Source organism: Hyla sarda, chromosome 5, assembly GCF_029499605.1.
Source record: "Hyla sarda isolate aHylSar1 chromosome 5, aHylSar1.hap1, whole genome shotgun sequence".
Lineage (NCBI taxonomy): Eukaryota > Metazoa > Chordata > Amphibia > Anura > Hylidae > Hyla > Hyla sarda.
Window position 1 is genome coordinate 233899581 of NC_079193.1, and position 27432 is coordinate 233927012.

Genomic DNA, 27432 nt, shown 5'->3' on the forward strand with positions numbered 1-27432 from the left:
CAAGTCTGCGTAACAGAATGTCTTATAGTAAAAAACAGACAGTAATGTATCATTTTATAAACCTTAATAATAGAAGTAATCATATATTCAAACATGTTTCAAAGAATTGTTTCTACATTTATAGGGATAAATAAATTTTATATAGTTATTAAAACATATATCAAAATAGGACCTCTCACAAAAAAAATTACCACAGGCTGGTCATTCCTTTTGATTTCCAGTTATATACATTCCAGCTGTTGTGAATCATTGCACGGGGCTCATACTCTGGGTTTTGTTTTCTTTCTTTGTAAACCATGATATTCTCAAAGTTCACAACTTAGAGTTAGTTATTTTACACCGCTCCATAAGCGCTTTAGGTACTGTATACATGACAAAGATTTAGGAAAATATTACCCCCAATAATATACTTCGCAACCAGATATTGTTCTAAATGTAAGGAAAATAAATATATCCAAACCAAGCTGTATAAACAGAGTTTTCCAGCAGAAGCACATATTTTCTTTACAGAAGTCACTCATTCTACAGAGCCTCTTGATGTAATCCTCCATGGATTTTGAGGTGTGTTTAGGATAATTATCCATTTGTAGAAGCCATCCTCTCTTTAACTTCAGCTTTTTCACAGATAGCATCAAGTTAGCACCCAAAATTTGCTGACATTTTATTGAATCAATTTTTCCTTCTACTCGTGGGATGTTCCCTGTGCCACTGGCTGCAATACAACCCCAAAGCATGATTGATCCAACCCCATGCTTAACAGTTGGACAGAGGTTCTTTTCATTAAACTCTGTTCCCCTTCTTCTCCAAACGTACCTTTGCTCATTCCGGCCAAAAAGTTAAATTTTAACCTCATTGGTCCACAGAACTTGTTTCCAAAATGCATCAGGCTTGTCTATATGTTCATTTGCAAAGTTCAAACGCTGATTTTTGTGGTGAGGACATAGAAGAGATTTTCTTCTGATCACTCTTCCATGAAGACCATATTTGTACAAGTATCTCTTTATAGTGGAATAGTGTACCACAACTCAAGTGTCTGCCAGATCTTTCTGCAGGGATTGTGCAGTCAAACGTGGGTGTTGAATTGTTTTTCTCACAATCCTGCGAGCTGTTCTGTCTGATATTTTTCTTGGTCTTCCAGATCTTGCTTTAACTTCCACTGTTCCTGATGACTGCCATTTCTTAATTACATTCAGAACAGAGGATATTGACATCTAAAAACTTTTTGCTATCTTCTTATAGCCTTCTCCAACTTTGTGAGGGTCAACTATTTTCAGTTTCAGATTTCTAGACAACTGTTTAGAAGAACCCATGGTGCTGATTGTTGGTGCAAGGTCAGATGAGTCTGGGGATTTAAAACCTTTGAGATTGACATCATCTGGTCTTCCCAGATGAACAATCCATGACACTGGCAAGTCTCAGCTTTTCAAAGGGGGCAGTGCATGCTATAAATTCTGCAGGGTGCCAAAACTTTTGCAGACGCCATTTTTTTTGTTTTCTGTTATTTTCAAAGTGTAAATGATGGAAATAAAATCTAACTTTTGTTGACATATTATAAGAATGTCTAATCTGTAATTTGATGCCTTTTGGAGCTATTTCCATATTTCCTTGGCTTCTTTATGCACATTAATACAAATTTTTACCTGGGTTACCCAAACCCTTTTGATCCCTACTGTATGTAACTGGAAGTCAACAGGAATGACCAGCCTATGGTAATTTTTTTTGTGAGAGGCCCTATTTTGATATATGTTTTAATAACTATATAAAATGTATTCATCCCTATAAATGTAGAAACAATTCTTTGAAACATGTTAGAATATATGATTACTTCTATTAATAAAGCTTTATAAAATTATACATTACTGAGACATTCTGCTACGCAGACTTGTCGGGACATGTTTACTTATTACTCGGAGTTGGGGGGCCCCACACATCCATTTAGGAGACTACATCAGTGAATGTGGGAGAAAGGGGGCGAAGCTATGCTGGGAAAGGGGCGTGGCCTAGTGATGGGAAGGGGGCATTGCCTAGTGAGGCTCTGTTAGAAATGGGGGCATGGCACTTGTCAGTTTACTTCCGGTTGGCCGTTTGACGAAAGGTATCCGCCTTTCACTAGTTCAGTGCACAGAGCTCTGCTTGTCCTCAGTGCACAGAATCCTGCTTGTCCTCAGTGTATGGACCCCTGCTTGTCCTCACTGCACAGTGCCCTGCTTGTCCATCCACACTTCCTTTATTTGGTCTCCTCACAGAGACACACAGGCAATACCTGTAGGGACAAAACTATACACATTTTTTAACCAATGTATATAAAAAATATACATATAATGGTTTTATCTACATTATATAAAAAGTTTTTGTGAATGACAAGTGTACGTTAACATATTTTCTGCTTTGAACAATTTTTACTTGTTAGAAGTTTCCCCTTAACAATAATTTAATCATAAAGAATATCCCAACTGAGACCCTCAATTATCGCTTGTTATCTGTGGAGAAACCTAGTTAGTGTTCAATTTCCATGCAGTACCATCACAGTGAAAATGAAAGGGGTATTCCTTATGTATTTAAATAAGGCTATCAGCCCAAGATATATAACTTACTAATACAGTGTTGTCACAAATTGCACTGGTTTGAATGTGCTTTTGCATAATTTACCCCTGACATTAAGTTGTGGGGCACAAACACAGCAACAGATGTTGCATGAAATGGTGGCAAATTCCTCTATTGTGAAACAGTCTAAAACTACATAGCCCTTTTGGATATACTCATGACGTACTATTTAGAACATATCCAGGGGGTAGTCATCCTCTTTTGCTTAAACGATTTCAGTAAATTCAACAGGAATGTGTATCTACCCCTAATGTGTTATTACACTGAAATTCAGACAATCCTATCAAGGCATTTTTAAGTTATAACAGAACATACAAAAAGAGAAATTCAACAGTAGACCGTACTTTATTTAGTCAATTAGCAAAATTGCGCTGCGATACATTGAAAGTGCGAGATTAGGTGCTATTTACTTGCTCTATTTTAACAGCAAGATCTCACTGGGTAGAACAAGAGCTTGCACATTCACTGTAATGCAGCTCCCTCTCAAAATTTGGCACAAGGTCACTCTGACTGTCCCAAGGGTTCAGCAATGCATTCTTGGGGAAGCTGAGCCCCCTTTAAGGTAAGCTGGGAACATCCAGCAGTACTGTCTCAGGCTGACTATTCAGCTATTCAGGTCGGCTCGAGACAGTATTCTTATATGTCATTTGGCGACAGCATGAAGAGAACATATAGTGGCTAAATGACACACCGTGGAGGTGGCGGCAGCATAAGGAGACCATATAGTTGCTTAATGGCACAGCCTGGAGTTGGTGGCAGCCTATAACATTCTTTAATTGGCCTCAACATATCCCCACACCTCTTGTTTGAATAGTTATTGTGTAATATTATGTCTGATACTTGTCTTTGTTTGTACCCCATAATTGCAAGCGCTGCGGAATCTGTAGGCGCTATATAAATAAAATTATTATTATTAAATAAAATTATTATTATAGTGGCTGAATGACACAGCCTGGAGGTGGCAAAAGCATGAGGAGACCATATAGTGGCTGAATAGCACAGCCTGGAGTTGGCGGTAGCAAGAGGAGAACATATAGTGGCTGAATGACACAGCGTGGAGGTGGCGGCAGCATGAGGAGATCATATAGTGGCTGAATGGCACAGCCTGGAGGTGGCGGCAGCATGAGGACAACATATGGTGGCAGAATGAGGCAGCCTGGAGGTGGCAACAGCAGCATCAGGAGTCCTGAAAGTGACCCTGTGACAGAGTGCCGTCCTCCTTCCCCATCCCAGTTCGGCAGCTCGCCCCCATCCCAGTTCGGCAGCTGTCGGCTGGCCGGGCCAGCAGTGCGAGAGGCAGAGACTACAGCCCCTCCTGTCCTTTAGCATGGTGGAGCGGGAGCTGTCAGCTGTCCCGCTCCACCATTCCCTCACCTTTCTCACACGCTGCTCAGTTCACGCAGCGTCAGCCATGGGGACGCCATCCACGACAGGCCAGCGCGATGACATCACATCATCGCGCCGGCGCCCGGAGATCACATCCCCGCGGCTCTAACTGCAAGAACGGAGCAGCGTGTGAGATAGGTGAGAGCTGCTTGGGCGTTATGGTACAGGGGAATTATTAAAACAGGGGGGGCACAGGACATGGGGCATTATATGTGAGGGGCACATGTCAGGGGGGCATTATATGTGAGGGGCACATGACAGGGCCCCCCTGTCATGTGCCCATATAATACCCCCTGTCCTGTGCCCCCCACATATAATGCCCCCCTGACGTGTGCCCCTCACTTATAATAACCCCTGTCATGTTCCCCTCACATATAATGCCCCCTTTCCTGCCCCCTCAGGGGGCATTATACCTGAGGGGCACAGGATATGGGACATTATGTGTGGAGGGCACAGGACAGGGGTTATTATAAGTGAGGGGCACATGTCAGGGGGGCATTATATGTGAGGGGCACATGACAGCCCCCCCTGTCATGTGCCCATATAATTCCCCCCTGTCATGTGCCCCTCACATACAATGCCCCCCTGTCATGTGCCCCTCATATATAATACCCCCTGTCCTGTGCCCCACACATAAAATGCCCCCCTGACATGTGCCCCTCACTTATAATAACCCCTGTCCTGTTCCCCCCCACATATAATGCCCCCGTCATTTTCCCTCAGGGGGCTTTATACATGAGGGGCACATGATATGGAACATTATATGTGGGGGGCACCGGACAGGGGTTATTATAAGTGAGGGGCACATGTCAGGGGGGCATTATATGTGAGGGGCACATGACAGCCCCCTGTCATGTGCCCATATAATGCCCCCCTTTCATGTGCCCCTCACATATAATGCCCCCCTGTCTTGTGCACCTCATATATAATACCCCCTGTCCTGTGCCCCCAAACATAAAATGCCCCCCGGTCCTGTGCCCCTCACTTATAATAACCCCTGTCCTGTGCCCCCCACATATAATGCCCCTGTCCTGCCCCCTCAGGGGGCATTATACGTGAGGTGCACAGGACATGTGGCATTATGTGTGAGGGGGACAGGACAGGGGTTATGTGCCCCTCACGTGTCATGTGCCCCTCACATATAATGCCCCCCTGTCCTGTGCCCCCCACATATAATGCCCCATGTGCGGAAGGGGGGCCTCCATGTCTATTTTGCTTGGTGCCCCCAAATTCCTTCAAACGGCCCTGTGCGGAGGAATGTTTGTAACTGGGGAGCAGCACCTTAAATCTGTTTGGCACTATCCATATTTGGGAAGTGTTGGTGTGGCACCATGGTCAATCTACTCTGATGCATCAGGCATTGGTGGGTGGAAATCCTGGCTGATCCATGCCTGATTCATCTTCACAAAGGTCAGTGTCTCCACATTTTTCGGAGACAGACAAGTTCTCCTTGGGGTGACTATGGCCCCCGCCGCACTAAACACCTGCTCTAATGGCACACTACTAGTCCGGCAGGACAGCTTTTCGTTGGCAAACTCTGCTAGTTTCGGCCACAAATCAAGTTTGGCTGCCCAGAAATCCAGCGGATCTTCAAGGTGTGTTGGCAATGGCATGCCAAGGTATGTCACCACCTGCTGGTTCAGCTCCTGCTCCAGATCTACCTGCTGCTGATGAGTTGCTTCACTATGCGAGTGAAGAAAGCTACTCATCGGTAGACTCAGGCTGCAGACTCAGGCCTCTGCTGATGGAGCTGGTACTGCTCCTGCCCCCCCACCCCTCCCCAGCAGCCATGGCAGTGGAAGGTGAGAGCAGAGGGCCCCCCCATGGCAGATCTGCGAGAGGATGGATGATGGTGCCGATAGGCATCGGCCAACCGACTACGTAGGATGCCTCGGTAGTAGGTCAGTTTGCCGTCTCTCTCAGTGGCTGTAAAAAAGGCCCACATTTTGTGATGGAAGCTAGGGTCCAATAAGGTGGAGAGCCCGAAGTCATCTCGCTGCCGAATTATGACAATTCGGTGGTAACTACGCAAGCAACTGAGCATGCATCGTGCAATTTGTGCAAGTGACTCGGAAGGACTCCCTGCCTCCATCTCCACTGCATACTGCCACGGTGTGTCTCTTGGTCCTCTTTCCCGCCTTCCTCATAACCCTCTAGCTCCTCTGGCTGCTCCTGCTTCTCCACTCCTGTCAGATGACTAGAAAAAATGCTGATTTCGCTAAACCTAAACTGTGCTCCACTATGCCCCTCCCCCTCCTCCTCCAGTTCAGCCCCCCACAGGGCTCATGTGGCCGTGAGATGTAGCCACCACGTCTCCATTGCCCTGACCAGCCCTCATTTCTAACATGTGTTGTAGGAAATGAAGCAGTGGAATGATGTAGTTCATCCTGTAATCCTGGCGACTGACGGCAGGTGTCATGTATGAGCTGCCACTGGTTGAAGTTACACAGGGGAATACCCCTATCCGCTTGGATCATCAAGAAATCGGTGATGGCTTTTCTCTGTTCGTATAGTCGGTCCAACATATGGAGGGTGGAATTCCAACATGTGGCAACTTCGCAAATCAGACTATGTTGGGATACCATTCTGATGCTGCAACTCAAGGAGGGTGTGCTTTGCGATCTACGAGAGGCTGAAGTGCATGCAAAGTTTTCTTCCCATTGTTAGGATGTCTTGCAAATGGGGAGAACACTTCAGGAACCGCTTGACAACCAGATTGAATGCTCAGCCTTCCTTGTCGCAGTGCAGACAAGATATTCTTACCATTGTCAGTAACCATGGTTCCCATTTCCAGTTTTCGTGGAGTAAGCCATGATTCGATTTCTTGATGAATGACTTTTAGCAGTTCCTCCCCTGTGTGACTCTGTTCGCCAAGGCAAACCATGTGAAGAACAGCGTGACACCCCCGTGCCCTGCACACATAGTATGCTGAAGGGGCACTGATACTTGTCTGTGCAGTGGAGGCTGAGGACACAGTGGAGGATGAGGAGGCGGAGTCGCACACTGTCACAGGACCAACTGCCTGAGAGCGTGGAGGAGGAAGCAGTGTGACATGTAAGTTGGAACCACGTTCACCCAGTGGGCCGTAACGAACATGTATTGTCCCTGACCATAGTTACAGCTCCAGATGTTGGCTCTGCCGTGCACTTTGGTACACAGCCGACAGGCTCAAGGACTGGCCCACCTTCTGCCGACGCATCTTGCATGTGGCTATGTTAACCTCCTCCGGATGCTTGATGAAAAGCTGCCCCACCGCCGAGTAGCTGATTTTCCCACCAATAGTCCGCACTAATTGACTGCTACTGTTGCCGTCTCCAGGAACCCCTGTTCTACTACCTCCCGGGAAGGTAGGCTGCCGCAAAGCAGATGGTTTCCCCTGGGTACGTTTGGGTCCAGAATTTCCGCTTCTGCCACCATGCTGACTGCCAACCATGCTACCACCTTGCTGGCTCAGCTGCTGCCTCACAGGTAACCTGCAACTCTCTTCTCCTGATGATGATGAAGCCCCTTCTGCACCCGGCTCCCAATTGCAACCGGCTTCATCATCATCAACAAGTGTCTGCACGTCACTGATGTCTATTCAGGTTCCTGAACAGTGTCCTGCTTCAGGACCCTGAATGCTGGCATCACCCCCTCCCACGTCACTCTCCTCATCACTACTTGCCTGCCTAGCGGAGGAAACGGCGAATATTTCCTCCACGTCTTTTTCTGGGCAGTAGCTGCTGACTGTCCTCTATTAGATCGTCCTCACTGAATAATGGAGCTGAACCCACAGCATAAGTTCCTTCTGTAGGGGAGGAACAGCATAGGACAGAGGCAATAGGAGGACGGGACTGCTCCCGGGCCATGCCAACTGAGGGTTGTGTCTGAGGAACCCACCAACTGATGACTGGGGGTATCAGATGTCACTTCTGATGAAGTGGATGACCATGTTAACCAATCGATGACGGCAGATGGGTTGCTAGTCGAGACACGACCGCTAGCTGATACCGGGAGCTCAGGCCTCTTGTTGCAACTCCTGCTGACACTCGCCCCTAGTCTGCTGTGACCTCTGCCTGGGCCTGATGAATTTTGGTCTCTGTCACTCCTCTGTTAACGTCCTGGCACTTCTCTGCCTGACATACTAAGTGCGTATATGAGGGAGTACAATACGCTCCCCTAGGCATACAACAGTATTTGTCTAGAACACCAGCCGGTGAGTACTTTTGGCTGTCCTTTCATAGTATCTAAGCCATTAAGATTTTATCTGGAACAAAATGGTACAACACTTAAATGTACGAATGTGGTATGCACTTATGAGGGTAGACAAATGCGCCACAGTATGCTTAAAAATGTTTTTGTATACACCACCTGCTTATGAGCACTTTTGGCTGTCCTTTCACAGTATCTGGGCCCTTAAGACTTTATGAGGAACAAAATGGTACAACACTTAGATGTACGTATGTGGTATGCACCTATGAGGGCAGAAAGATGGGCTACAGTACACTTAAAAAAGTCTTTGTGTTCAACACCTGCCAGTGAGTACTTTTGCCTGGCCTTTCACAGTATCTAGGCCCTTGAAACTTGAACAGGAACAAAATAGTACACAACTTAGATGTACATATGTGGTATGCACTTATGAGGGCAGAAAAATGCGATACAGTACGCGTAAAAAGTTTTTGTGTACAACACCAGCCGATGAGTACTTTTGGCTGTCCTTTTACAGCATCTAGGCCCTTGAGACTTTATCAGGAACAAAATGGTGCAACACTTAGATGTACGTATGTGGTATGCACTTATGAGGGCAGAACAGTGCACCACAGTACGTTCAAAAAAGTATGTGTACCACACCAGCCGGTGAGTACTTTTGGCTGTCCTTTCGCAGTATCTAGGCCCTTAAGACTTTATCAGGCACAAAATGGTACAACACTTAGATGTATGTATGTGGTATGCTTGTGAGCTGTGAGAGAAAAGCAGTGAAGATTCTTAGTAACAACTGGGCACATAGCTGCTGTTTTTCTGCAGAATATCTAATCACTGACTTCTGCTATTCAGAGCATAGCATGATTTGTTGCTGGAGGAAGCATAGTCTGAAAGAAAAGACATGTACAGTGTGTGTGTGAGCATGTACACAGATAGTTTAATCAGTTGGCTGGCACCTATTAAACTGACTTCTGGGAATTGTAGTCTGTGCTGCAAACAAGGAACAAGTATTTAGGAGACATCAGGGGCCAAAGGAGCTGCAAAATCCACATGCATAACTATGGAGGACACAGAACAGGTATTGTGGTGGATTTGGGGCATTTTTATTTTTATTAACTTCCCTAGTGTACCCCTTTAACTTTAGACAGTTGACTTTGAACCTCTTCCTCTGTAAAGACACATGCATCAAAAGATTTATTAGTCTTTCTCCCTTACTAAGGTCCTTTTCCTTCATTTTCTTCTGTAAAAACTAAACAGAAGTATTTATTGAGGCAATCGGCTATTCCTCTTCTACATTATCTTCCTTGCTCTGTATTTAACTTGGTTATTCCTTGTTTTAATTTTCTTTTTTTCCATATATTTTTCATATTTTTTCTTATATATCTGAAGAAAATGTTATCTCCTTTCTTCACTGATAGCTAGATTCTGTTCTGTCTGTGTTTTTCACATATATTTCATATTTCTCTTATATTCAGTATATGAAGAATATGTTATCTCCTTTCTTCACTGACTGAGCTTGTTTCTGTTCTGTCTGTGCTTTAGAATCTCTTATAACTTGCTTAGCCTCTTTCTGCCTAATCTTATAGATTTACCTATCTTCACTGCTTTGGGTTTTTCATATAATTACTGATTTCTAGCTTTTTGTATATTTTTTTTATGATTTGCCCACTTCTGCAGAGTACCACAGTAGTCTCTTCCCTTTTTTGCTTTTACTGACAAACCTAACATAATTATCTTTTGCCTTTCTCCTGGATAGGAACTTATCACTGATCTCATTTTAGAAAACATGTTTTTTTTTATAATAATGATAAACTTTTATATGTGTGGTGTGACTAAGTCAGTTTTTATATTAAACCTGACTGACTGGTGATCACTACATCCCAAGTTTTCACCTACAGTTATGTCAAATTCCCCATTTGTGAATACTAAATCGGAAATGGCCTCCTTCTGGTTTGGCTCCTCAACTACTTATTGTGGAGATAATCCCAGTAGGGAATTAAGAATAACTGTACTTCTGGCAGAACTAGCTATTTTGGTTTTACAGTTCACATCAGGAAGATTAAAGCCTCCCATAATGATAACTTTTAATGTCATTTTAGCTATTACCTAGTAGATCATTTACGGTAATTCCTTTACTTGGCCAGGCGTTCTATAAATCACACCTACACAAGTTACTGCATGATTACCAAACTGCAATGTAACCCAAACTGATTCTAAGTTGGTCTCACTAACTTGTATTAAGTTAGATTTTATGCTTGAGAACATGTCAAAAGTTTTTGAAGATATCAGTAACACTTTCGTGAAAGAGCCCAATCTACAACCTAAGGAATGTAACTTAAGTGATTTCTGCAGCAGATTGGAGGGCTCATTTTTTTTGCATTGTTCGCTTTTTATAAATTTTTTTATGGTAAACGAAGTGACCAAAAATATGCAATTGTAGACATTGGATATTTGGGCAAGTAAGGGCCCTCACGCCATCCTCTCAGCTGATCGGGACACTGTGATTTCCCCGTGGTGAAACCAGATCAGCCCAACTGAGAAGCCGAAATTCTCTTTTTTTTATCTTAGATGCCACAATGCGTTCGATGATGTCTAGCATTAGCCATGGGTCCTGGCAGCTGCTGGGCCCATCCAGCTATGAAACATGTTCAACTCCTGAGCACGTCATAGAAGGGGAACGGAAAGAATACACAACTTCCTCTGGAGCATACGGCAAAGTATAAGTAATGCAAGACTTGAGATTTTTAAGTAAATTTATTTGCATATCTGTATAATTGTCTGTCACCAGTTGATTTTAAAAAAAAAAATCTTATTTTCTCCCCTTTAATAAGTAGTCTGTACAGCTAGCTTGTGATCATCCACAATTACGAGGATACAATTCATACGGCTATCATCCTGAAATTAGGGTATGAACAGCTAACTGCCCAACAGCTAGCTCCATAATAGTTTTCTTGGTCTCCTGTAGAGAAATTCTACAGTTGAAGATAATATATATTTTATTCAATCTTCATTAAATTGGATCCTATATAGAAATCAGACTTATTCAAGACACCTGCCAATTTCAGTGCATCAAGCCTTTTTTCAGGAGGTTCTATTTAATCGTAGAATATGACAGTGTGCTCTTGTCCCTGCCGAGTTTTTTTTTTACATTATTCAGCTAGCTCAGGAAGGGAATGATATTAAGTGCAAACAGAGAAGCAACATGATGAGAAATCTTATAATTAATAGATTTCTATCAGAAAAAAACTTTATTTTCAATATAATATTTACAACACACACATCTATTTGCAGCAACTTGGCAAATAGTTCTGTCTTCTGTAAGATGCATGACTCCAATTTCACTTCATTTTATTGTAGCAGGTTCAGCACACCATTTATTTTTATGCCTATAATGGCATGTTTTTAAATGTCTCCGTAATGATTTACAGCATTATGAAAACCTTGTGTGCCTCTACACATACTGATGCTTCACAGCTATTCATCCACAAGACTGAGTACACAAGTAAAGTCATTTCTGTTAGAATGTATACATGATAATGTAATATTAAGTAGGGAATTAATGTATGAATGATGTTTATTTTATTGTTTTAATGTAAGACAGTAGTGTTTTTTTTTCCCTTTATGACTAAGTGTAGATCACACTGTCAAGATTGTCAAATTACAGGGTGTATTTATTTACAAACCAAAATTGCAGTGTAATAATAAGCACAAGAATGTGCAGCCCTTATCTCCTCCAACACCTTTGTCTATACTTGGAGCACTCACCCTCATAAGAGTGACCCGCAACTGGGCAACAGTCCCTTCCTAAGTGTACGAGGACACTAAGCTGGCAGAAGGGAAGCCAGGTCAATACCTGGAGGACACACAGAATCAATAAACAATGGAAAATCAAAGTATAGTCCGAGAGTTCAAATTAACCCCTTAAGGACCAAGGACGTACCGGTACGTCCTTGGTCCTGCTCCCGTGATATAACCCGGGGTTACACGGTAACCCTGCATCATATCACGGCGGGCCCGGAGTCATAGAGAAGCCGGGACCCGCCGCTAATAGCGCGCAGCGCCGATCGTGGCGCCGCGCGCTATTAACCCTTTAGCCGCGCGCTCAGAGCTGAGCCACGCGGCTAAAAGTGAAAGTAAAAACTGCTGGTTAGCTCAGTGGGCTGTTCGGGATAGCCGCGGCGAAATCGCGGCATCCCGAACAGCTTACAGGACAGCGGGAGGGTCCCTACCTGCCTCCTCGCTGTCCGATGGCCGAATGACTGCTCAGTGCCTGAGATCCAGGCATGAGCAGTCAAGCGGCAGAATCATCGATCACTGGTTTCCTATGAGAAACCAGTGATCAATGATAAAGATCAGTGTGTGCAGTGTTATAGGTCCCTATGGGAGCTATAACACTGCAAAAAAAAAAGTGAATAAAGATCATTTAACCCCTCCCCTATTAAAAGTTTGAATCACCCCCCTTTTCCCATAAAAAAAACTGTGTAAATAAAAATAAAAATAAAAATATATGGTATCACCGCGTGCGGAAATGTCCAAATTATGACCGCTCGGTCAATGGCGTATGCGCAAAAAAATTCCAAAGTCCAAAATAGTGCATTTTTGGTCACTTTTTATATCATTTAAAAATGAATAAAAAGCGATCAATAAGTCCTATCAATGCAAAAATTGTACCACTAAACACTTCAGATCACGGCGCAAAAACTGAACCCTCATACCGCCCCATACACGGTAAAATAAAAAAGTTATAGGGGACAGAAGAGGACAATTTTAAACGTATTAATTTTCCTGCATGTAGTTATGATTTTTTCCAGAAGTACGACAAAATCAAACCTATATAAGTAGGGTATCATTTTAATCTTATGGACCTACAGAATAAAGATAAGGTGTAATTTTTACCGAAAAATGTACTACGTTGAAACGGAAGCCCCCAAAAGTTACAAAACTGCGTTTTTTTTTTCAATTTTGTCTCATAATGATTTTTTTTTCTGTTTCACCGTAGATTTTTGGGCAAAATTATTGATGTAATTACAAAGTAGAATTGGTGGCGCAAAAAATAAGCAATCATATGGATTTTTAGGCGCAAAATTGAAAGAGTTATGATTTTTTAAAGGCAAGGAGCAAAAAACGAAAATGCAAAAAACGGAAAAAACCCCGATCCTTAAGGGGTTAAAGAGGTTAAGTAATGGCAAAATTAGCGAACAAGGGTTGTCAGTATCCAGTCAAAAGTTCTGAAGCCAGGAAGATTCAACAGGGTCCAAACAGCAGCCAGAGGAAATGAAATGGAAAACTTGGCAAAGGGTCAGGTAATAGCAAGTCAGCACAGGGATAAGGAACATTGGTAAATGCCAGAACTAAGCAATCACAGGCCCCTGTGTTAAGCAGGTGTTCTATTCACATAGTTCCTGCTGAGAGAGCATGAGACACTGGGGTAGTTCTCGATTGGCTAAGTATCCCTACTAGAAGCACAGCAGATATCCATAGCATCAGAGCAACATGCATGGGCCCAGAAGCCAAGGACCTGGGGACACTGCACCTGTCGTTGGAACATGGCCAGGTAAACTATTACACACAGCCATAGTGGTAGCCCTCTTCTGGCCAATGCAGTTGTGAATCCAGTTGCTTATCGAGAGGTGAAACTTGCAACTACTGACTCCCAGTGCAAAATCTGTATTGATTAATCATGGAAAAGTCACTAACTTTATGAAGGCAACAGGCACTGTTGGTAAAAATGGTAAGACCCAGAACTGAAAACTGTATGTGTACATGTGTGTTATATATATATATATATATATATATATATATATATATATATATATATATATTTATTTATTTATTTCTATATAGTTTGAAGCATTTTAAATAGAAACTGTTTTTTTTTTTTTTTTTAAACAAAAACCCTCATCCTGATTATGGACACACTGCAACATAATGTCATATACTTACATAATGTGGAACATATATTTGGTGTCCTGTTGCCATAACTTGTACCGTACCTTGTGTGCTAAGTCCCCAAAGTCAGAGTTCCTATGTACCGGTAGGATCCTCCTGGTGGGATAACACCTAGTCACCTCTTCCTTCTTTAATTTAGTTGTGTTTGATGTATATAAATTGTATATATTTTATTATATGTATTGTACTTCCAGGACCTTAGGTCACATGATTAATAAGTCTAATGTTAAGTTAAGCTTAAGGACCTTCCAGGGCACGTGATGTGGTCACATGATGTACCATAATGCTTTATGAAAGGACTGACAGCTGGTGGGAACCAATAAGCTCTAAGTCTGCCCCTCTCCATATAAGGAAGCTGTTACCCAATCATCGCTCTCTTTGGTTCCGGACTAGCAGAGAGAGAGAGGAGATACGTGCAAACCTACAAGACAAAACTAGGCCTGAAGCCTACCAATTCAGCAGCTTACGTGAGTCTACCAAATCTAAATCCCTTTAATCTTGCGTGACTGCAGGACCTAAATAATTCCCCTAAATCCAGCAGAACAGCTTAATTGCAGACTCAGAGCTTATATACTACAAGGTCCCAACCAACTGTGAGAAACTTACAGACTACTCTTCTGTATAGACTGTTTGCCGTTATCAACCTGCATAAAAGCTGCAGTAAAGTCATCAAAAGTTTACTAAACCTCCGGTTGTGGACAATCCTTTATTACTCCCTATGGTTCATGGGACGGGTGGCGGTAGGACATATATATAGAGGAAGAACCCGCACCCTGGCGTCACAACAGTTAAGGGTTAATCCAAGACCCTTTCATCACTGCACAGCTACATCACCTACACCCTACACCCCCAAGCTACCACATATAAAAAGTGCCTTTACAGCAAAATGATTTCATATAAAGCCGCAGTCATATCACGATTGTGTCTTCCGTGGCACATAAACATCAAAATGGGATGCCAGCGTACACGAGCACAGAAAGGCAGAGGCTCCAATGACTTTACTGGTACAAAGTTGCACAGCTAGTGACTACATTCAGGTAATTTCCTGAATATATATGTCAGTGTTTTGATGTTAATGCGGCCTAAGACAAATGTAGATCACCTGTGCTTAAGGTGTTTAGTTCATCCAACCATATTGTGTCCTGTAACTGTTTTTTGTTCAAAATCCCTGTATTTGTCCACTAATGAAACTATATTTTAGATAAAAGGCATCAGGAGGGGAATTGCTTTTGGGTGCAATAGGGGACAGTTTCAGCACAGTAGTCATGTATCCCTACTATACGTCAGGTTTGAGGAATTATTCTTGCATTTATTGGACATCATCCATTTTCCTGCCAGTTGATTTACTGAGTAAATAGGTATTTGAGTGCACAGTACGTTAGAACTATTTGACTATGCATTAAACTATTTGACTATAAGTTTTGAACATTTTTGTATGGATTTTATCATCTATTCAATAAAAGTAAACATTTTTGGAACAGTCCATGTAATTACATCATGTCCCTTCTGGAGTTACATCAATTGTATTTCCACTGACAGAAGATAAGAAAACATGTTCCTGGAGTTTGTCACAGTAGGAAGAAGAACCTGATAATAGAACACTTATGTAACCTTAGTTTGAGGCACAATTCCCCTTTTAATTTGTATATTCTACAATTGTTTTAGGTAATCAATAGCCAATACAGTTTATTCAATAACAATTATTTTATTATTGTTATTATTTGTTGAAGACAGAGAGAGGAGACATAGTTTAGTAGACAAACTGAAATGGTTTTAATAGAACCAATGTGAATCCCAGCTAAGGCTGGGTTCACACTACGTTTTCTCCCATACGGGAGCGCATACGGCAGGGGGGAGCTAAAACCTCGCGCTCCCGTATGCCACCGTATGCGCTCCCGTATGTCATTCATTTCAATGAGCCGGCCGGAGTGAAACGTTCGGTCCGGTCGGCTCATTTTTGCGCCGTATGCGCTTTTACAACCGGACCTAAAACTGTGGTCAACCACGGTTTTAGGTAGTGTGAACCCAACCTTAGGGTTTTTTTTTCTATAAAAACTGACGGAACTGTATGCACTTTTAAAAACAGTATGGCAAAAACGTAGTGTGAACCCAGCCTCAGGCTGCTAAGGCCACTAAGGCCATGTTCACATCACAGTTGTGATGTACATTTAGCATGTATGCCTTCTAAGCTTCCACACTATATGTGTTCATAGGGGTGGATTAGCCTGGCCAAAAGAGTGTCCCCTTGTCTACCATCTGACTAGTATACTTCAATATACTGCAAGAGAAAAATGTAGAATAGGATAGCATATATACTGTATTGTCTACCAGGCCATAAAAGTTAAATGAATGGAATCAGTGGCCTACATTTGGGGAAAAGACATGTTTTTATTTATATATATATATATATATATATATATATAGATAGATAGATAGATAGATAGATATCACAACAATTACAAATAACAGTATCTCACTCCTTGGTAATATCTGTTCTAAAATACTAGCAGATCCATTACTACAAGAAAAGCAGTGATCGCTGATGTGCAGCAACTGACCCATTCAGAAAGGCAACGTGTTAGCACACATACATTTTATAACTTATTATCATTAAGCTCCATCAAATATCTACTTATCCTGAAACTTTTAATAAGGATACCAATCTAACGACATTGCTAAATTAAAAAAAAAAAAAAAAAAAAAAAAAGCTTTCATGTCCTCACCTGAAAGACATGAGGGAAATAAAAATCTGACAACATGCAAAGCCATTTATATCATGTATACTCATTAGATTTCAATTAGAGTTCAGTCCTAATTACGTTAATGTAGATATTGCAATTAATGTGTAAATGATGCACGTCAGAGAAGCCTCACTTTACTGCTATTTATCTACAAGAGATCAAAGGAGGTCACATACTAACACAAGTCTAGCTTGTAATATGGGAAATGTTTCATTGGGAAGTTTCAAGTTTTTAAATATCAGACGCAATGGCCCAGATTTATCACAGTATGCTCATGGTAGAGCTATTTTCCCACGTTTATTTGGGTGGTGGGTTTGACTAGCGTGCATCTTATTTATCAAGAAGGTGCAGCAGGATGACGAATTTTGCGCAGCTCTGCTGTCGTGGGAAAAGCTCTACCACATATACTTTTTCTAGACATTTGTGAGGAAGGGAAGTAGACACTTTCCCGGGTCCTGAATTTGGCAGGTTAGGTGTTTTTACTTACTTTCACAGAGCTGTCGGGATATTTTTACTTGCATTTTAGACACTACAATCAAATTTGATTGCAGTGTCTAAGGGGTTAAAGCCGTGCATCACCGTGATCGGTGATGTCTGGCATTAGAGATGGGACCTGGTGGCAGATAGCCGCCAGGACCACCCAGCTATGACCCGCACTCAGCTCCTGAGCACGTGTCATAGAAGGTGAGTGGGACGCTGTCGTCCACAAGAGGTTAAAGGTTGAATTGCGGAAGGTAGAAGTGATTCTCACGCCTACTGGTAGGTGGTGTAGCTTTGCACCTAAAAAAGTACCTTTGCACACAAAATAGCGACTTTTGACAAAAGTCGCAAATGATAAATACGTGACCACTGCATGGCCAAAAAGAAAAAGTTCTACGGGTAGGCAAAAAGAGTGAAACTGTCTATATCAAAAGACGCATAAAAGTCTCTAAATATTCTGCTTGTGCCTGAACTGCGCCTAAACATAGACAAAAAAAAATGCTGTAAAAGCAATGATAAATCTCCCCCCATATTTTCAGTAAAAAGTAGATTTCTACTGTGACTGTTCTTTATATAGAATGCTTTGTCTTTTTAATAAGTACATTTGGCCAAATTTCACAGCCTTTTCCAAAGCAGAAATGGCAGCTGGAGGTGAACTTTGCTTTCCTTCTCCATTAAGAACTGTAGGGAATTTTCACAGCTGCAGTTTATTAAAGAGCAAAAGAGACACAGAGCCAGAAGTCACCGTACAAGGAAAACGAAATTGAAAAATAATCACAGTTTTAAAGCTTCTTTAAATTGTCTCATGCTATAGTGGAATACCATATTAAAAGGGAAGGCATAACTGAGCTGACTCTCTATTAAGATATGGAGCATCTTTAAAGGGGTACTCTGCCCTAGACATCTTATCCCCTACCTTATCTCGGCTGCAGCACCCCAGACATCCATTGCACAGAGCGAACTTCACACTGTGCCGGATGACTAGCAATGCGGGGTGGAGGCTCATAATGTCACGGTCACGCCCTGCTCATGACATCATGGCCATGCCCCCACAGACTAAGACCTACTTCAAGTAAGTGGATGGGAACAACTACCTCAACTATGACAGCTGCCACTTCAAGAAGTGGACTCAGAACATCCCCTTTGGTCAATACAAGAGAATCAGAAGAAACTGCACCGAACCCTCAGACTTTGTGGACCAAAGTAAAATCCTGGACCAGCGCTTCAAATCCAAAGGCTCCTCCACCTCACTCATCAACCAGAGCAAACGCAAGGCTTGCAAATTCTCACAGAAAGAGTGCTTGAAACCTAATGTCACCAACAATGACCCACCTGAACATACCCACTCCTTCAACTTCATCACTACCTACAACGATGACCACAAAAGCATCAAGAAGATCATCACAGACCACTGGAAGACTCTCCTGCTGGACCCCTTCCTTAAAGACATTCTGCCCCCAAAGACCTAATATCACTTTCAGAAAGAACCGGTCTCTCAAAAATATGCTGGCACCCAGTAAACTCAAAGCACCAAAGAAACAAACTACCCTGATGGACACCCCACCTGTCACCGGCTCTTACAAGTGCAGCAAACCCCAGACTATGGGAGGGGGTGTGACCGCCGTAGACTTCCCTTAGACTTGCATTGAGGGGGCGTGGCCGTGAGCGGGACACGGTTGTGACATCACGAGCCTCCGGCGTGGCACCCAACGCTCTAAACGAACGCGGGTGCAGCTGGAGACCCCCGCGATCAGACATCTTATCCCCTATCCTTTGGATAGGGGATAAGATGTCTAGGGGCAGAGTACCACTTTAAATACCTATATACAGTGACCCCCCGACCTACGATGGCCCCGACATACGTTAATTTCAACATTGAAGGCAGCATCAACATACGATGCTTTTGTATGTCGGGGCCATCGCATAAACGGCTATCCGGTAGTGCTGACTGCTTCAGCTGCCGCCGGATAGCCATTTACGGTGCCCCGTGTGCTTCGGTGATGGTCTCCTACCTGTCCTCGGGGCTCTGGAGAGTCCTCTTCGGGATCCCCTCCATCGCCGGCGCTCTCCATCGTCGTCATGACGTCACTGCACACGGCGTCCCATCATGCAATAGGAGCGTAGTGACGTGATGATGGTAGCGTGAGAGCTACAATCCTGGGCAGCAGAGACGTTCCGGAGCAGCGGGGACATCACGGGGACACGGCGACAGTGATGGAGAGCAACATCCAGGGCAGCGGTGACGAGCGGTGATGGTCCGGAGCGGCTGGGACGGGTGAGTACAACTTCCTATTCTTTACATTGCACGGATCCCTCAACATACGATGGTTTCAACAAACGATGGTTCATTTGGAACGGATTACCATCGTATGTTGAGGGACCAATGTACTCTATATAATTTCTATTTATGTTAAAGGAGTTTAAAATGAAAAAAATATATATATAAAAAAAAATGAAAAGTTCTCAGTGGGGCTCAAACCCCCTCCTGGCGCAAGGTCCTCAGCAACTCCTTCTTGTTTGCAAAAAAATTACCACAACTTCAATATTGACCAGCACTGTGGATTTCGGTAGAGTTGCAAAGAAAGCATTAACCTTTCAAGGGGTTATCCCACAAAAAAATATTGTATATATTTCAACAGTATGTATCAAAATATATATTTCATCCATATCCATATTTTATCCATAGCAACTGATCAAAAAATTACTTTTTCCTGTTATGTGATATCTCCAATTAATTTCAGTAGTAGCGCCCCCTGTTGTACCTTGTTTTGCTGTTTTCTGCATCTTTTTTCTGCAGACTTCAGAGGTGCACTCATAAGTGCTATTGTACATTTGTAGCACAGTGGTTCAGTAGTTAGCCCTGTTGTATGGTGTAGGCAAGAACGAAGAAAAAATGGCAACTCACCAATCTTACGTCTTCCAACTTCTTCATTGGATGAAATACTCCCATAACTTGGGGACACACACGGGGGGGGGGGGGGGGGGGTACAGAAAGGCAACAAGCTCCATTTCGCACTGCTTAGTGCTTCATCCGGACATATGGCCGGATGAAGCACTAAACAGTGCGAAACGGAGCTGTTGCAGATGTTCTATATAATTTACTTCTATAAGCCTGTACGGTAAGGATCAAAAAATGTAATTGCAAAGCTACTGTTTTGGGGTACTGTTACAATAGTGGTGTTACTTCAGGCCCTTAAAGGGGTATTCCAGGCAAAACCTTTTTATATATATATATATATATATATATATATATATATAACTCCAAAAAAAGGAAAGCAGCACTCCAATGGCAGAAAAAAGGTGTATTTATTCACCCATCAAGTCAAATGCGACGTTTCAGCCTCACAATGAAGCCTTTCTCAAGCAGTGTATTAGTGTTACATCACTTCCTTAAATATCATTAATCATAGTGACATCATCACCTCATTTACATTAATTAAATATTAAACATCCATATACAAAATAGAAAAGTACATTTATGATATCATGTGCATCATAAAACCATATTTGACATCTATGCAAATCATAGCCAAGTGTTGATCTATACAAAACAGTGTTTAAATACAAAAGTGCATCATGTAAACATAACATCACGTCAGCCGAGAGGGTGGTCCCTCACCTTCATAGCCATGTGTTCACCTCCTGATTCGCTGCTTCATCATCGGGTCCTCTGTTTGTAAATAATTCAACTGCGCAAAATCGGAAGGGCATCACGTCACTCACGCGCGTTCCCCCTTCACTGACTTCACATACTTAATGCGCAGGACCGGAAATGTGTAACTTGACATGCATCCTTATTACTTTCTAAGTATTTCTCTCATCCGGCTTTCTGTGTTGCCCCGGCGCATGCGCACACATCGGAGACCACAGAATCAGACATCTTGAAGTCGGGCTATATAGAGAAAACAGAGGGCCAATGCCGTACCTCCAATATTCATTCAGTGGCCATTTTACTAAGGGGCACACTGCCCTCACAATTATTCCACTATATGTAGAAGATCGGCATCGGCACTAAGTCATATCAATACCACTAGGGATAGAATTGGACACAATGAAAATGTACCCCGTCAACCCGATAATCACTGGTGTGTGGCACATAATCTCAATGGGAAATCCGTGTGGGGTATGAAAAGTATCGGGGCACTCAGATTAGGGAATAAAGGAGATGACACAGAGCATATAGGAATCAGTGAGAGGACAAAAGTAGTTCCATGGTTACCCTAAGTTTATTACCTTGATCAATAGATTATATCAGTTGTATTATATTCATCAACAAGTGTATATATCCACAGTACCCTATATGTCCCAAGTGTATGCTGAAACAGTCACACACTTATAGGACGGGTGTGATCGTCAATACACGATCTATAATCGTATATAGCCCGACCCTGTGTATATCATGTACTTAATAATCGGTCATTTGGGACATCCCGTCCACATATGTGACCATCTAATTGCATACCATCGGGTGTTCAAGGGCTATATCCAAGCTTCCACACTCCATATCAGGTGCATATATGTACCTATGTCCTATCTCTTGTCCAGCTCAATAGACTCCCCCACTGTCCATGTCATCACCTCTCCCCTCCGAGGTCCCACAAAAGCTCCTCCCCCTCCACAACTGTTATCCCAGATCAGTGCCATCACACCAAAGAACATCGGTGAAATTTGGGGTCATCCCCCGTGAACCAAAAACATCCACATTTATTGTCTACAGTACCATATATAATGCAAGAGGTTGAAATTCCGGACAGTAAAGAATTCTCAATTTCAGATGACACGATGAATGAAGTCGCGATCAGTGGTGACGTGATGTATCCTCAAGTGAACTTTGTGCACTAAAAATGAAGAAAATAGAAAAAAATACTTAAAATCAAGAAATGATAAAATCCAAACGTATACTGTTCAAGTCAAGTGGACATCATACTATGTGTCACCAGTCGTATTCCCTCAGGTATCATGACATGAGAGGTTTTAGGCAAAAATCCCTGTTCAGCCCCCTTGGGTATAGGGAGCCTAGTCTGTCAATCCACATGAGTTTCTTCTTTTTTAACTCTTTAGTCCTATCACCTCCTTTGCGTAGTTTAGGGACATGGTCTATAATCATAAATCTCAACTGTTCTACCTGGTGATTATGATCTTTAAAGTGCCTAGGTACAGGTAGTTCAATTTTACCAGTGCGGATGGACGACCTATGATTGCTCAACCTAAAGCGGCACTCAATAGTCGTCTCACCTACATAAATGTATGGACAGGGGCACACCAGGACATAGATTACAAAATCCGACCTGCATGTCAAATGATGGCGAATCTTGTACTGTGCATTAGAATTGGGGTGAGTAAAGATATCACCTTTCAATATATGTTTGCAATTATCGCAATGCATACATGGAAAACTACCCGGCTTATATTGTGTAGATAAGTTGGTCTTAACATTGAGGACATCCGTCTTCACGAATTTGTCTCTGAGGTTCAGAGATCTCCTATAGGCCAACATAGGAGGTGCCTGAAATTCAGGTATATGCCCAAAAGTATCAGAGATGATACTCCAGTGTCTCCGGATACTTCTTCCTATCCTATTACTCAGATGGGTAAATGTGGATACAAAGGGTATACGTGTTTGTTGCGACTTATCTTTACCAGATGTTAATGTATCTGCCCGGTCCAACTGTTGAACCCCCTCAGTGTGATGCCTGATCAGCTCCCTTGGGTAACCCCTCCGGATAAATTTATCCCCCATCTCATTCAGCCTCCCCTCTACTTTTACTGGATCATCCACGATCCTCTTCACTCTGAGGAGTTGGCTGTATGGAAGAGATTTCACCATACTCCTAGGGTGAGAGCTGTCAAACATCAACAAATTGTTCCTGTCAGTGGGCTTAACAAAAAGGTCTGTTTTCAAAACATTGTTCTCAACGTAAACCCATGTATCCAGGAACTGGATGCCATCCTGGGAACATTCCATCGTAAATTTTATGTCCCCGTCTATGGCATTCAGCCCCTGAAAAAAACTCTTTTAACTGGGTCTCTGTACCTGTCCAGATAACGAAGATGTCATCTATATACCGATACCACCTTGAGACATGCTCAAATAGGTGGGATGGGTATATAGACGACTCCTCGAGATCTGCCATCACTATGTTCGCGTAAGTTGGCGCCATGTTCGAACCCATGGCGGTCCCCCTTAATTGAACATAGTAATCCTCTCCAAATAAAAAGTAATTACAACTTAAGATGATATCTACCAAGCCTATGATGACAACATTACCATCAAACCCGCCGATAAAGGCGGGGCTGTTGTCATCATGGATAAATAGCTTTATTTGGAGGAGGTTTACCGTCAAATTAGAGATACAGAGGTATTCAAGTGTGTGAAACAGGATCCTAGAGCTATCGTAGAAAGGAGGTTGAGGATTCTTGTGGATAATGCATTAGCAACTGATATTATTGATTCAGATTTGCATGATTTTCTACTACCAAAAAATCCTAAAACACCAATGATCTATATGTTGCCCAAGATACACAAGTGCCTCACTAGACCACCAGGGAGACCTATTGTTTCTGGACGAGAGTCTTTATTGAGTCCATCAGCTATAAATGTTGACAAATTTCTGCGTCAGTATGCAGTTAATACAAAATCCTATATCAGGGACACTTCTGATTTTCTGTCTAAACTGGGGGACATCCAGTTTTGGCCTGGAATACCCCTTTAACCCCTTAAGGACTCAGCCCATTTTCACCTTATGGACTCAAACAATCTTAATTTTTGCACTTTTTTTTTCCTCCTCATCTTCTAAAAATCATAACGTGTTCAGTTTTGCACCTACAGACCCATATAAGAGCTTGTTTTTTGCATCACCAATTTTACTTTGTAATGACATTCCTTATTTTATAACATAATCTGCGGCAAACAAAAAAAAATATTTGTGTTGTGAAATAAAAAAAAGCGCCATTTATCAAATTTTTAGGGCTTCCGTTTCTATGCAGTGCACTTTTGGGTAAAAATGACACATTATCTTTATTCTGTAGGTCCATATGGTTACAGGGATACCAAATTTATATAGGTTTTATTTATTTTACTACTTTAAAAAAAATTATGACTACATGCACCAAAATTAGTATATTTAAAATTGTCATCTTCTGACCCTTATAGCTTTTACATTTTTCCACGTATGGGGCTATTAACGGGACTTTTTGATCGCTTTTTATTAATATTTTTATGGAATGTGAAGTGACCAAAAGTTCACAATGTATAGTTCACGTGCAGTATAGTTAACCTTATATTTTAATAGTTCGGACATTTACGCACATATGATTTTTTTATTACATTATAAAAAAATAGGAAAAGGGGTGATTTTTTATTAGGGGGGGGTATTCACATTTATTCTCTTACTTTTTTACCACTTTTTACTTTTTTTGTTTTAGCCCCCTCAGAGGCAATGTTTTAGCCCCCTCCATGCAATGTTTTCCACTCCGGTGGAATATTTTTTTTTTTTAAATCAATTGGTGCCAGAAAGTTAAACAGATTTGTAAATTAAAATTTGTAAATTAATTTTTTTTTACCTTTGCAGTACTTTTTAGCAGCTGTATGCAACAGAGGAAATTCTTTTCTTTTTGAATTTATTTTTTGTCTTGTCCACAGTGCTCTCTGCTGACACTCAGGAACTGATATCAGGAACTGTCCAGAGCAGAAGAAAATCCCCATAGCAAACCTATGCTGCTCTGGACAGTTCCTGATACGGGCATCAGGTGTCAGCAGAGAGCACTGTGGACAAGACAAAAATAAATAAAAAATAAAATAAAAGAATTTCCTCTGTAGCATACAGCTGCTTAAAAGTACTGGAAGGGTAAAGATGTTTTAATAGAAGTAATTTACAAATCTGTTTAACTTTCTGGCGCCAGTTGATTTAAGAAAAAAATTTCCACTGGGGTACCCCTTTAAACTCCCACAGATCAGCAGCAGCCCCTATATTGTATATATAGGCGCAGCAACATACATACAGCTCTATAAACCTACAAAGTACTTGCCCTATGACAAATAAAGAATATGCCACAAGATATAATAATCAGAATGTACTTTATTAGAAAAAATCATAGACACATAATTGGCAATCCCACCATCCCCAATAAAAGCAATGACATAAAGGACAGATTAAAATACAGTGATCCCTCAACTTACAATGGCCTCAACATACAATAGTTTCAACATACAATGGTCTTTTTTGGACCATTATAAGTTGAAACCAGACTCAGCATACAATGCTACAGACAGTCCAGATCTGTGAAACATGTCAATGGCCGGAAGAACTTACCAATCAGAATGGGCAATTCACTGGTAAAACACCTTTATTACTGAAGCGTATGCACTGACTGGTGTCTGGTAGCGCCCCCTACAGTACAGGAAGGTATTACATGTCCTGTACTACTCTTTATCTGTCCCAGGGTTAGCTGCTCCTTTGGACACCAGGTAAGGGCGGCTCCATGTTACATTTTTAGGACACTGTGTGTACTGTACAGGACCCTGAAGAAGCTCCTGTCCTCTACATAGACCAGTGTTTCCCAAGCAGGGTGCCCCCCAGCTGTTGCAAAACTACAACTCTCAGCATGCCCGGACAGCCTTTGGCTGTCCGGGCATGCTGGGAGCTGTAGTTTTGCAACAGCTGGAGGCTCCCTGCTTGGGAAACACTGACATAGACAGTGATTTACAGCTCCCACCAGATCTTTCTTACTTTTATATGTAAGGACTTGCTTTATCTATATTAGTTATCTACTTATTTTTCTTTAATCCTCACTTTTTCCTGTTTTTGGATGACATTTTGGGGCTTTAGAACCAATTACCAGGTTTCCATAGAGTTCTGGTCTCAACATACAATGGTTTCAACATACAATGGTCGTCCTGGAACCAATTAATATTGTAACTTGAGGGATCACTGTAATAGATGGGGGAACATCCTGAACAGTCTAAATGGTAAAGACTACCCATAAACTTTCTCTAGGTATATCTATACATATGCTCCCATAGAATTAATATGGTAAGACTGAGGCATGGAGAAAGACTAGTACCAATGGATCACCTATATATATATATATATATATATATATATATATGTATAAATATATATATATATATATATATATATATATATATATATATATATATATATATTGCACATTGCCCAATAACGGTAAAACACCACTTGTAAGATGAGTGTCAAATACTATATGCCACACATGAAATATTAGAAAATTGAGCACTCAATTAAGTGCAATATATAATAACGTGGCTAGAGCTAAATACAGACAGTGGGTAATGGGCATTACACATGCAAATACACAGGTGACAAAACAATAAGGTAACATAGTCACAATAAGGAGCTCATAATACAGACCAATGCATAGCAGTAGAGGTTACTCCAGGGTGTTCCCCCACCTCACACTCCGACGCGTTTTGCTGTGCTTCCTCTAGGAGACTCCTAGAGGAAGAACAGCGAAATGCGTCCGGTTGTGCAGCGGGGGGGAATGCATAGCAGCCTGTAGGTCAGAGCATGACCAGTCCATGCAGCAATTTAATGCAGAATAAGCAATGCAAGTAGTTTAGAAAAATGATTATTGTGCACATTCCTGCACTAAAATTATTTTTTATGCATAACCAAAGGTATGCTTTATGGTCACTAACGTGATGAGATGTTGCTGAAAGTGTATATAGAGCCATTAATAGGATAAGAGCACTAAAAGTAATTACATACATGAAATAGTTGGTAAAACTGGGACAGGGAAAATAGTCAGAAAAGGCAAAAGCAGAAAGGCACAAAGAACAGTGACAGTGATCCATGTTCCAGTGAGAACCACAACTCATTCAGAAACTTGAAAAGAAATGAAGAAGTGAGATGTGTTTATTGTACATGGAAAATAAGATCCAGAGAGGACATTTTAAGCTGGCCATGAATCAGTGTTGACAGCTGATACAAAAGATTTGACACTTCATGACCTGGTAGGAGAAAATAAAAAAGAACATCGATGTTAGGAAACATACATACAACAAATAAGCTTAGTACAGAGGAGGCAGGAGCTAGTTGTTAGGTTTTAGTTC